Source organism: Oncorhynchus masou, unplaced genomic scaffold (genome assembly GCF_036934945.1).
Source record: "Oncorhynchus masou masou isolate Uvic2021 unplaced genomic scaffold, UVic_Omas_1.1 unplaced_scaffold_9889, whole genome shotgun sequence".
Classification (NCBI taxonomy): domain Eukaryota; kingdom Metazoa; phylum Chordata; class Actinopteri; order Salmoniformes; family Salmonidae; genus Oncorhynchus; species Oncorhynchus masou.
Window position 1 is genome coordinate 1 of NW_027016409.1, and position 9957 is coordinate 9957.

General features: G+C 44.4%; 1 pseudogene; it reads left to right on the forward strand.

The window, feature by feature from the left end:
• Window positions 1-1463: 1463 nt before the first annotated feature.
• Window positions 1464-9951, forward strand: LOC135538620 (transmembrane protein 26-like; annotated as a pseudogene).
• Window positions 9952-9957: the final 6 nt, after the last annotated feature.

Sequence of the window (9957 nt, forward strand, 5' to 3'; positions counted from 1 at the left end):
GTTGGAGTTACCTAGCCATTAATAACCTCTAATCAGTTATACTAACCACTATGTGTCTCTCTGGTTGGAGTTACCTAGCCATTAATAACCTCTAATCAGTTATACTAACCACTATGTGTCTCTCTGGTTGGAGTTGACCTAGCCATTAATAACCTCTAATCAGTTATATCAACCACTATGTGTCTCTCTGGTTGGAGTTACCTAGCCATTAATAACCTCTAACCAGTCTATACTCAGTTATACTAACCACTATGTGTCTCTCTGGTTGGAGTTACCTAGCCATTAATAACCTCTAATCAGTTATACTAACCACTATGTGTCTCTCTGGTTGGAGTTACCTAGCCATTAATAACCTCTAATCAGTTATACTAACCACTATGTGTCTCTCTGGTTGGAGTTACCTAGCCATTAATAACCTCTAATCAGTTATACTAACCACTATGTGTCTCTCTGGTTGGAGTTACCTAGCCATTAATAACCTCTAATCAGTTATACTAACCACTATGTGTCTCTCTGGTTGAGTTACTAGCCATTAATAACTCCTAATCAGTTGGTACTAACCACTATGTGTCTCTGGTTGGAGTTACCTAGCCATTAATAACTCTAATCAGTTATATTAACCACTATGTGTCTCTTGGTTGAGTTACTTCAGCCATTAATAAATTCTAATCAGTTAGTACTAACCACTATGTGTCTCTGGTTGGAGTTACCTAGCCATTAATAACCTCTAATCAGTTATACTAACCACTATGTGTCTCTGGTTTGAGTTACCTAGCCATTAATAACCTCTAATCAGTTATATTAACCACTATGTGTCTCTCTGGTTGAGTTACCTAGCCATTAATAACCTCTAATCAGTTATACTAACCACTATGTGTCTCTGGTTGGAGTTACCTAGCCATTAATAACCTCTAATCAGTTATACTAACCACTATGTGTCTCTCTGGAGTTGGAGTTACCTAGCCATTAATAACCTCTAATCGGTTATACTAACCACTATGTGTCTCTCTGGTTGGAGTTACCTAGCCATTAATAACCTCTAATCAGTTATACTAACCACTATGTGTCTCTGGTTGGAGTTACCTAGCCATTAATAACCCTAATCGGGGCACACATTAATAACTCCTAATCAGTTATACTAACCACTATTTGGTTACCCAACAGGTTCAGTATCTCTGTTGTCGTCAGTGTGCTAACGACTGGATCCTGGCCCTGCACCAGACCCTGTTGATCCTGCTGGTCATAGGGAAGTGGCTGCTCCTATTTGCAGGAGGGGTGACCAGGGATGAAACTGTCTCAGCTCCTCCACCCGCTGACATCCTTATCTCAGAGACACTGCTGGATGCGCCAACCCAACCCTTAACCTCAACCATAATCTGACATCCTGGAGTTCACCTCAGAGACACTGTTGGATGTCAAGTGGGTCCCTAAACCTAACCCCTTAACCTAACCATAATCTGACATCCTGGAGTTCACCTCAGAGACACTGTTGGATGTCAAGTGAGTCCTAAACCTAACCCATAACCCCTAACCATAACCTGACATCCTGGAGTTCACCTCAGAGACACTCCCTGACCTCTAACCCCTAACCTTAACCTCAGAGATACTGTCTAATGTCAAGTCAGTACCTTAACCCCAACCCCTAACCCTTGACCTCAGAGATACTGTCTGATGTAGATATTTTACGTCAGTAGACATTATATGTAGCCTGGGTGCCAGTCTGTTTCTGCACTCTTGGCATGACATAGTGAATAGAAACAGACTGGACCCAGGCTACAGTACCATGACAATTCCATTAGGAACAGAAACAGACTGGACCCAGGCTATAGTACCATGACAATTCCATTAGGAACAGAAACAGACTGGACCCAGGCTATAGTACCATGACAATTCCATTAGGAACAGAAACAGACTGGACCCAGGCTACAGTACCATGACAATTCCATTAGGAACAGAAACAGACTGGACCCAGGCTATAGTACCATGACAATTCCATTAGGAACAGAAACAGACTGGACCCAGGCTATAGTACCATGACAATTCCATTAGGAACAGAAACAGACTGGACCCAGGCTATAGTACCATGACAATTCCATTAGGAACAGAAACAGACTGGACCCAGGCTATAGTACCATGACAATTCCATAATGAACAGAAACAGACTGAACCCAGGCTATAGTACCATGACAATTCCATAATAAACAGAAACAGACTGAACCCAGGCTATAGTACCATGACAATTCCATTAGGAACAGAAACAGACTGGACCCAGGCTATAGTACCATGACAATTCCATAAGGAACAGAAACAGACTGGACCCAGGCTACAGTACCATGACAATTCCATTAGGAACAGAAACAGACTGGACCCAGGCTATAGTACCATGACAATTCCATTAGGAACAGAAACAGACTGGACCCAGGCTACAGTACCATGACAATTCCATTAGGAACAGAAACAGACTGGACCCAGGCTATAGTACCATGACAATTCCATTAGGAACAGAAACAGACTGGACCCAGGCTATAGTACCATGACAATTCCATTAGGAACAGAAACAGACTGGACCCAGGCTACAGTACCATGACAATTCCATTAGGAACAGAAACAGACTGGACCCAGGCTATAGTACCATGACAATTCCATTAGGAACAGAAACAGACTGGACCCAGGCTATAGTACCATGACAATTCCATTAGGAACAGAAACAGACTGGACCCAGGCTATAGTACCATGACAATTCCATTAGGAACAGAAACAGACTGGACCCAGGCTACAGTACCATGACAATTCCATTAGGAACAGAAACAGACTGGACCCAGGCTATAGTACCATGACAATTCCATAATGAACAGAAACAGACTGGACCCAGGCTATAGTACCATGACAATTCCATTAGGAACAGAAACAGACTGGACCCAGGCTATAGTACCATGACAATTCCATTAGGAACAGAAACAGACTGGACCCAGGCTATAGTACCATGACAATTCCATTAGGAACAGAAACAGACTGGACCCAGGCTATAGTACCATGACAATTCCATTAGGAACAGAAACAGACTGGACCCAGGCTATAGTACCATGACAATTCCATTAGTGAACAGAAACAGACTGAACCCAGGCTATAGTACCATGACAATTCCATTAGGAACAGAAACAGACTGGACCCAGGCTATAGTACCATGACAATTCCATAAGGAACAGAAACAGACTGGACCCAGGCTATAGTACCATGACAATTCCATTAGGAACAGAAACAGACTGGACCCAGGCTATAGTACCATGACAATTCCATTAGGAACAGAAACAGACTGGACCCAGGCTATAGTACCATGACAATTCCATAATGAACAGAAACAGACTGGACCCAGGCTATAGTACCATGACAATTCCATTAGGAACAGAAACAGACTGGACCCAGGCTATAGTACCATGACAATTCCATAATGAACAGAAACAGACTGGACCCAGGCTATAGTACCATGACAATTCCATTAGGAACAGAAACAGACTGGACCCAGGCTATAGTACCATGACAATTCCATTAGGAACAGAAACAGACTGGACCCAGGCTATAGTACCATGACAATTCCATTAATGAACAGAAACAGACTGGACCCAGGCTATAGTACCATGACAATTCCATTAGGAACAGAAACAGACTGGACCCAGGCTATAGTACCATGACAATTCCATAATGAACAGAAACAGACTGGACCCAGGCTACAGTACCATGACAATTCCATTAGGTACAGAAACAGACTGGACCCAGGCTATGGACAATTCCATAATGAACAAGAATGGACCCAGGCTATAGTACCATGACAATTCCATTAGGAACAGAAACAGACTGGACCCAGGCTACAGTACCATGACAATTCCATTATGAACAGAAACAGACTGGACCCAGGCTATAGTACCATAAACAATTCCATTAGGAACAGAAACAGACTGAACCCAGGCTATAGTACCATGACAATTCCATTAGGAACAGAAACAGACTGGACCCAGGCTACAGTACCATGACAATTCCATTAGGAACAGAAACAGACTGGACCCAGGCTACAGTACCATGACAATTCCATTAGGAACAGAAACAGACTGGACCCAGGACAATTCCATTAGTAAGACTGGACCCAGGCTATTGTCATGACATAATGAACAGAAACAGACTGGACCCAGGCTATAGTACCATGACAATTCCATTAGGAACAGAAACAGACTGGACCCAGGCTATAGTACCATGACATAATTCCTATATTAGGAACAGAAACAGACTGGACCCAGGCTACAGTACCATGACAATTCCATAATGAACAGAAACAGACTGGACCCAGGCTACAGTACCATGACAATTCCATTAGGAACAGAAACAGACTGGACCCAGGCTATAGTACCATGACAATTCCATTAGGAACAGAAACAGACAACTGAACCCAGGCTATAGTACCATGACAATTCCATAATGAACAGAAACAGACTGGACCCAGGCTATAGTACCATGACAATTCCATAATGAACAGAACAGACTGGACCCAGGCTACAGTACCATGACAATTCCATTAGGAACAGAAACAGACTGGACCCAGGCTATAGTACCATGACAATTCCATTAGGAACAGAAGCAGACTGGACCCAGGCTATAAGTACCATGACAATTCCATTAGGAACAGAAACAGACTGGACCCAGGCTATAGTACCATGACAATTCCATTAGGAACAGAAACAGACTGGACCCAGGCTATAGTACCATGACAATTCCATTAGGAACAGAAACAGACTGGACCCAGGCTATAGTACCATGACAATTCCATAATGAACAAGCAGACTGGACCCAGGCTATAGTACCATGACAATTCCATAATGAACAGAAACAGACTGGACCCAGGCTATAGTACCATGACAATTCCATAATGAACAGAAACAGACTGGACCCAGGCTATAGTGACAATTCCATTGACAATTCCATAATGAACAGAAACAGACTGAACCCAGGCTACAGTACCATGACAATTCCATAATGAACAGAAACAGACTGGACCCAGGCTATAGTACCATGACAATTCCATTACGAACAGAAACAGACTGGACCCAGGCTACAGTACCATGACAATTCCATAATGAACAGAAACAGACTGGACCCAGGCTATAGTACCATGACAATTCCATAATGAACAGAAACAGACTGGACCCAGGCTACAGTACCCATGACAATTCCATTAGGTACAGAAACAGACTGGACCCAGGCTACAGTACCATGACAATTCCATTAGGAACAGAAACAGACTGGACCCAGGCTACAGTACCATGACAATTCCATTATGAACAGAAACAGACTGGACCCAGGCTATAGTACCATGACAATTCCATTAGGAACATAAACAGACTGGACCCAGGCTACAGTACCATGACAATTCCATAATGAACAGAAACAGACTGGACCCAGGCTATAGTACCATGACAATTCCATAAGGAACAGAAACAGACTGGACCCAGGCTATAGTACCATGACAATTCCATAATGAACAGAAACAGACTGGACCCAGGCTATAGTACCATGACAATTCCATAATGAACAGAAACAGACTGGACCCAGGCTACAGTACCATGACAATTCCATAATGAACAGAAACAGACTGGACCCAGGCTATAGTACCATGACAATTCCATTAGGAACAGAAACAGACTGGACCCAGGCTATGACAGGCCTGTACCATGACAATTCCATTAGGAACAGAAACAGACTGGACCCAGGCTATAGTACCATGACAATTCCATTGGGTACAGAAACAATTCCATAATGAACAGAAACAGACTGGACCCAGGCTATAGTACCAGTGAACAGAGGGCTGGACCCACATACATGTGAATGTTTCTGCAGCTTCACACCCTTAACAATGTTAAACCATGTCTCCCACAGGGACAGCAGTCCCAGCATGGTGTACGTCATCCTCGGAGTCTGGACGTGGAGTATGTTCCAGTTTCCTCTCCACCTGTCAGGTACTGTGTTTCTCTCCTGGCTCTTCTTGTAGTTCGCGGTATTGCTCTGTTATACAGGGAATTACGGTAACCATAATGTTATTGCTCTGTTATACAGGGAATTACGGTAACCATAATGTTATTGCTGTGTTATACAGGGAATTATGGTAACCATAATGAATTATTATTGCTCTGTTATACAGGGAATTATGGTTATAACCATAATGTTATTGCTCTGTTATACAGGGAATTATGGTAACCATAATGTTATTGCTCTGTTATACAGGGAATTATGGTCACCATAATGTTATTGCTGTGTTTTACAGGGAATTATGGTAACCATAATGTTATTGCTCTGTTCTACAGGGAATTACGGTAACCATAATGTTATTGCTCTGTTATACAGGGAATTACGGTAACCATAATGTTATTGCTCTGTTATACAGGGAATTATGGTAACCATAATGTTATTGCTCTGTTATACGGGAATTATGGTAACCATAATGTTATTGCTGTGTTATACAGGGAATTATAGTAACCATAATGTTATTGCTCTGTTATACAGGGAATTACGGTAACCATAATGTTATTGCTCTGTTCTATAGGGTATTATCAAAATCAAATCATATCAAATTTATTTATATAGTACATCAGCGGCCAAAGGAAGAATTTGCTTTGGGGGTGACCAGTGAATATACCTGCTGGAGCGTGTGCTATGGGTGGGTGCTGCTATGGTGACCAGTGAGCTGAGATAAGGCGGGGCTTTAGCTAGCAGAGACTTGTAGATGACCTGGAGCCAGTGGGTTTGGCGCGAGTATGTAGTGAGGGCCAGCCAACGAGTATACAGTTCGCAGTGGTGGGTAGTATATGGGGCTTTGGTGACAAAACGGATGGCACTGTGATAGACTGCATCCAATTTGTTGAGTAGAGTATTGGAGGCTATTTTGTAAATGGTCAGCCTTGGCCAGGTCGATGAATACAGCTGCACAGTAATGTCTCTTATCGATGGCGGTTCTGATATCTTTTAGTACCTTGAGCGTGGCTGAGGTGCACCCATGACCAGCTCTGAAACCAGATTGCATAGCGGAGAAGGTGCAGTGAGATTCAGAAATGGTCAGTAATCTGTTTGTTAACTTGGCTTTCAAAGACCTTAGAAAGGCAGGGTAGAATAGATATAGGTCTGTAGCAGTTTGTGTCTAGAGTGTCTCCCCTTTGAAGATGAGGATGACCACGGAAGTTTTCCAATCTTTGGGAATCTCAGACGATACGAAAGAGAGGTTGAACAGGCTGGTAATACGGGTTGCAACAATTTCGGCAATTAATTTTAGAAAGAGGGGGTCCAGATTGTCTAGCCCGGCTGATTTGTAGGGGTCCAGATTTTGCAGCTCTTTCAGAACATCAGCTATCTGGATTTGAGTGAAGGAGAAATAGGGTGTGTGGAGGGTGTGGGGCAGTTGACCAGGGTGGGGTAGGCAGGTGGAAAGCATGGCCAGCCGTAGAGAAATGCTTATTCAAATTCTCAATTATTGTGGATTTATCGGTGGTAACAGTGTTTCCTAGCCTCAGTGCAGTGGGCAGCTGGGAGGAGGTGCTCTTATTCTCCAGAACTTTTTTGAGTTTGTGCTACAGAATACACATTTCTGCTTGCTCTATTATACAGGGAATTATGGTAATGACAATATTTTCCACCAGAAATTCTTGGGACCCCACTGCAAATATATTTATATGTATTTTATTCAGTCAGTATGTATGTATGTATGTACAGTATGTGGCGATATTTAGACACAGATTCTGGATTTCAATGTCACTAACTTATCCCACATGACCAGCTGACCAATGTCTCTTCTCTCCCCAGTGTCTACCTCCAGACCTGATGATTATTCAGAGGGGGACCAGGGTGTGTCTCTGCTGGCCAGACTAAGGACAGATATCTGGAGCATGGTGGAGAGCCTCCTTCGTCCAGGACGGTCCCTTCCTGGTGGTCCGCCTCACCCTCATCCTCTACTTCCACGTCATACACCAGATGCTCATCTTCTTCGCCATCAAGAACTTCCTGGTGGTCATTCTGAACTTCTACCGTCTGTTTGCCATCTACTGCGACTACAAGGCTTCAGGTTGATCTGGGGTTATTGTCATGACTTCCTCCGAAGTCGGTCCCTCTCCTTGTTCGGGCGACGTTCGGCGGTCGACGTCACCGGTCTTCTCGCCATCGCCGATCCACCTTTCATTTTCCATTTGTTTTGTCTTGTCTTTCCACACACCTGCTTCCAATTCCATTCATTACATGTTGTTTATTTAACCCTCTGTTCCCCCCCATGTCCTTGTCCGGAATTATGTTTGTAAGTGCTTGTGCACGTTATGCTGGTGTGCGACGGGTTTTTGTACCATTTATTGATTGTTCTGTTTTCCGGTGGTTTTTATGATTAAACTGCTCCGTTGGAAACACTGTTTTTGCTCTCCTGCGAACTGATAAATATCTCTGGGTTAGGGTGGTAGAGGGCTGACAGCAGAGGTGTCTGTCTGAACTGATAAATATCTCTGGGTTAGGGTGGTAGAGGGCTGACAGCAGAGGTGTCTGTCTGAACTGATAAATATCTCTGGGTTAGGGTGGTAGAGGGCTGACAGCAGAGGTGTCTGTCTGAACTGATAAATATCTCTGGGTTAGGGTGGTAGAGGGCTGACAGCAGAGGTGTCTGTCTGAACTGATGAATATCTCTGGGTTAGGGTGGTAGAGGGCTGACAGCAGAGGTGTCTGTCTGAACTGATGAATATCTCTGGGTTAGGGTGGTAGAGGGCTGACAGCAGAGGTGTCTGTCTGAACTGATGAATATCTCTGGGTTAGGGTGGTAGAGGGCTGACAGCAGAGGTGTCTGTCTGAACTGATGAATATCTCTGGGTTAGGGTGGTAGAGGGCTGACAGCAGAGGTGTCTGTCTGAACTGATGAATATCTCTGGGTTAGGGTGGTAGAGGGCTGACAGCAGAGGTGTCTGTCTGAACTGATGAATATCTCTGGGTTAGGGTGGTAGAGGGCTGACAGCAGAGGTGTCTGTCTGAACTGATGAATATCTCTGGGTTAGGGTGGTAGAGGGCTGACAGCAGAGGTGTCTGTCTGAACTGATGAATATCTCTGGGTTAGGGTGGTAGAGGGCTGACAGCAGAGGTGTCTGTCTGAACTGATGAATATCTCTGGGTTAGGGTGGTAGAGGGCTGACAGCAGAGGTGTCTGTCTGAACTGATGAATATCTCTGGGTTAGGGTGGTAGAGGGCTGACAGCAGAGGTGTCTGTCTGAACTGATGAATATCTCTGGGTTAGGGTGGTAGAGGGCTGACAGCAGAGGTGTCTGTCTGAACTGATGAATATCTCTGGGTTAGGGTGGTAGAGGGCTGACAGCAGAGGTGTCTGTCTGAACTGATGAATATCTCTGGGTTAGGGTGGTAGAGGGCTGACAGCAGAGGTGTCTGTCTGAACTGATGAATATCTCTGGGTTAGGGTGGTAGAGGGCTGACAGCAGAGGTGTCTGTCTGAACTGATGAATATCTCTGGGTTAGGGTGGTAGAGGGCTGACAGCAGAGGTGTCTGTCTGAACTGATGAATATCTCTGGGTTAGGGTGGTAGAGGGCTGACAGCAGAGGTGTCTGTCTGAACTGATGAATATCTCTGGGTTAGGGTGGTAGAGGGCTGACAGCAGAGGTGTCTGTCTGAACTGATGAATATCTCTGGGTTAGGGTGGTAGAGGGCTGACAGCAGAGGTGTCTGTCTGAACTGATGAATATCTCTGGGTTAGGGTGGTAGAGGGCTGACAGCAGAGGTGTCTGTCTGAACTGATGAATATCTCTGGGTTAGGGTGGTAGAGGGCTGACAGCAGAGGTGTCTGTCTGAACTGATGAATATCTCTGGGTTAGGGTGGTAGAGGGCTGACAGCAGAGGTGTCTGTCTGAACTGATGAATATCTCTGGGTTAGGGTGGTAGAGGGC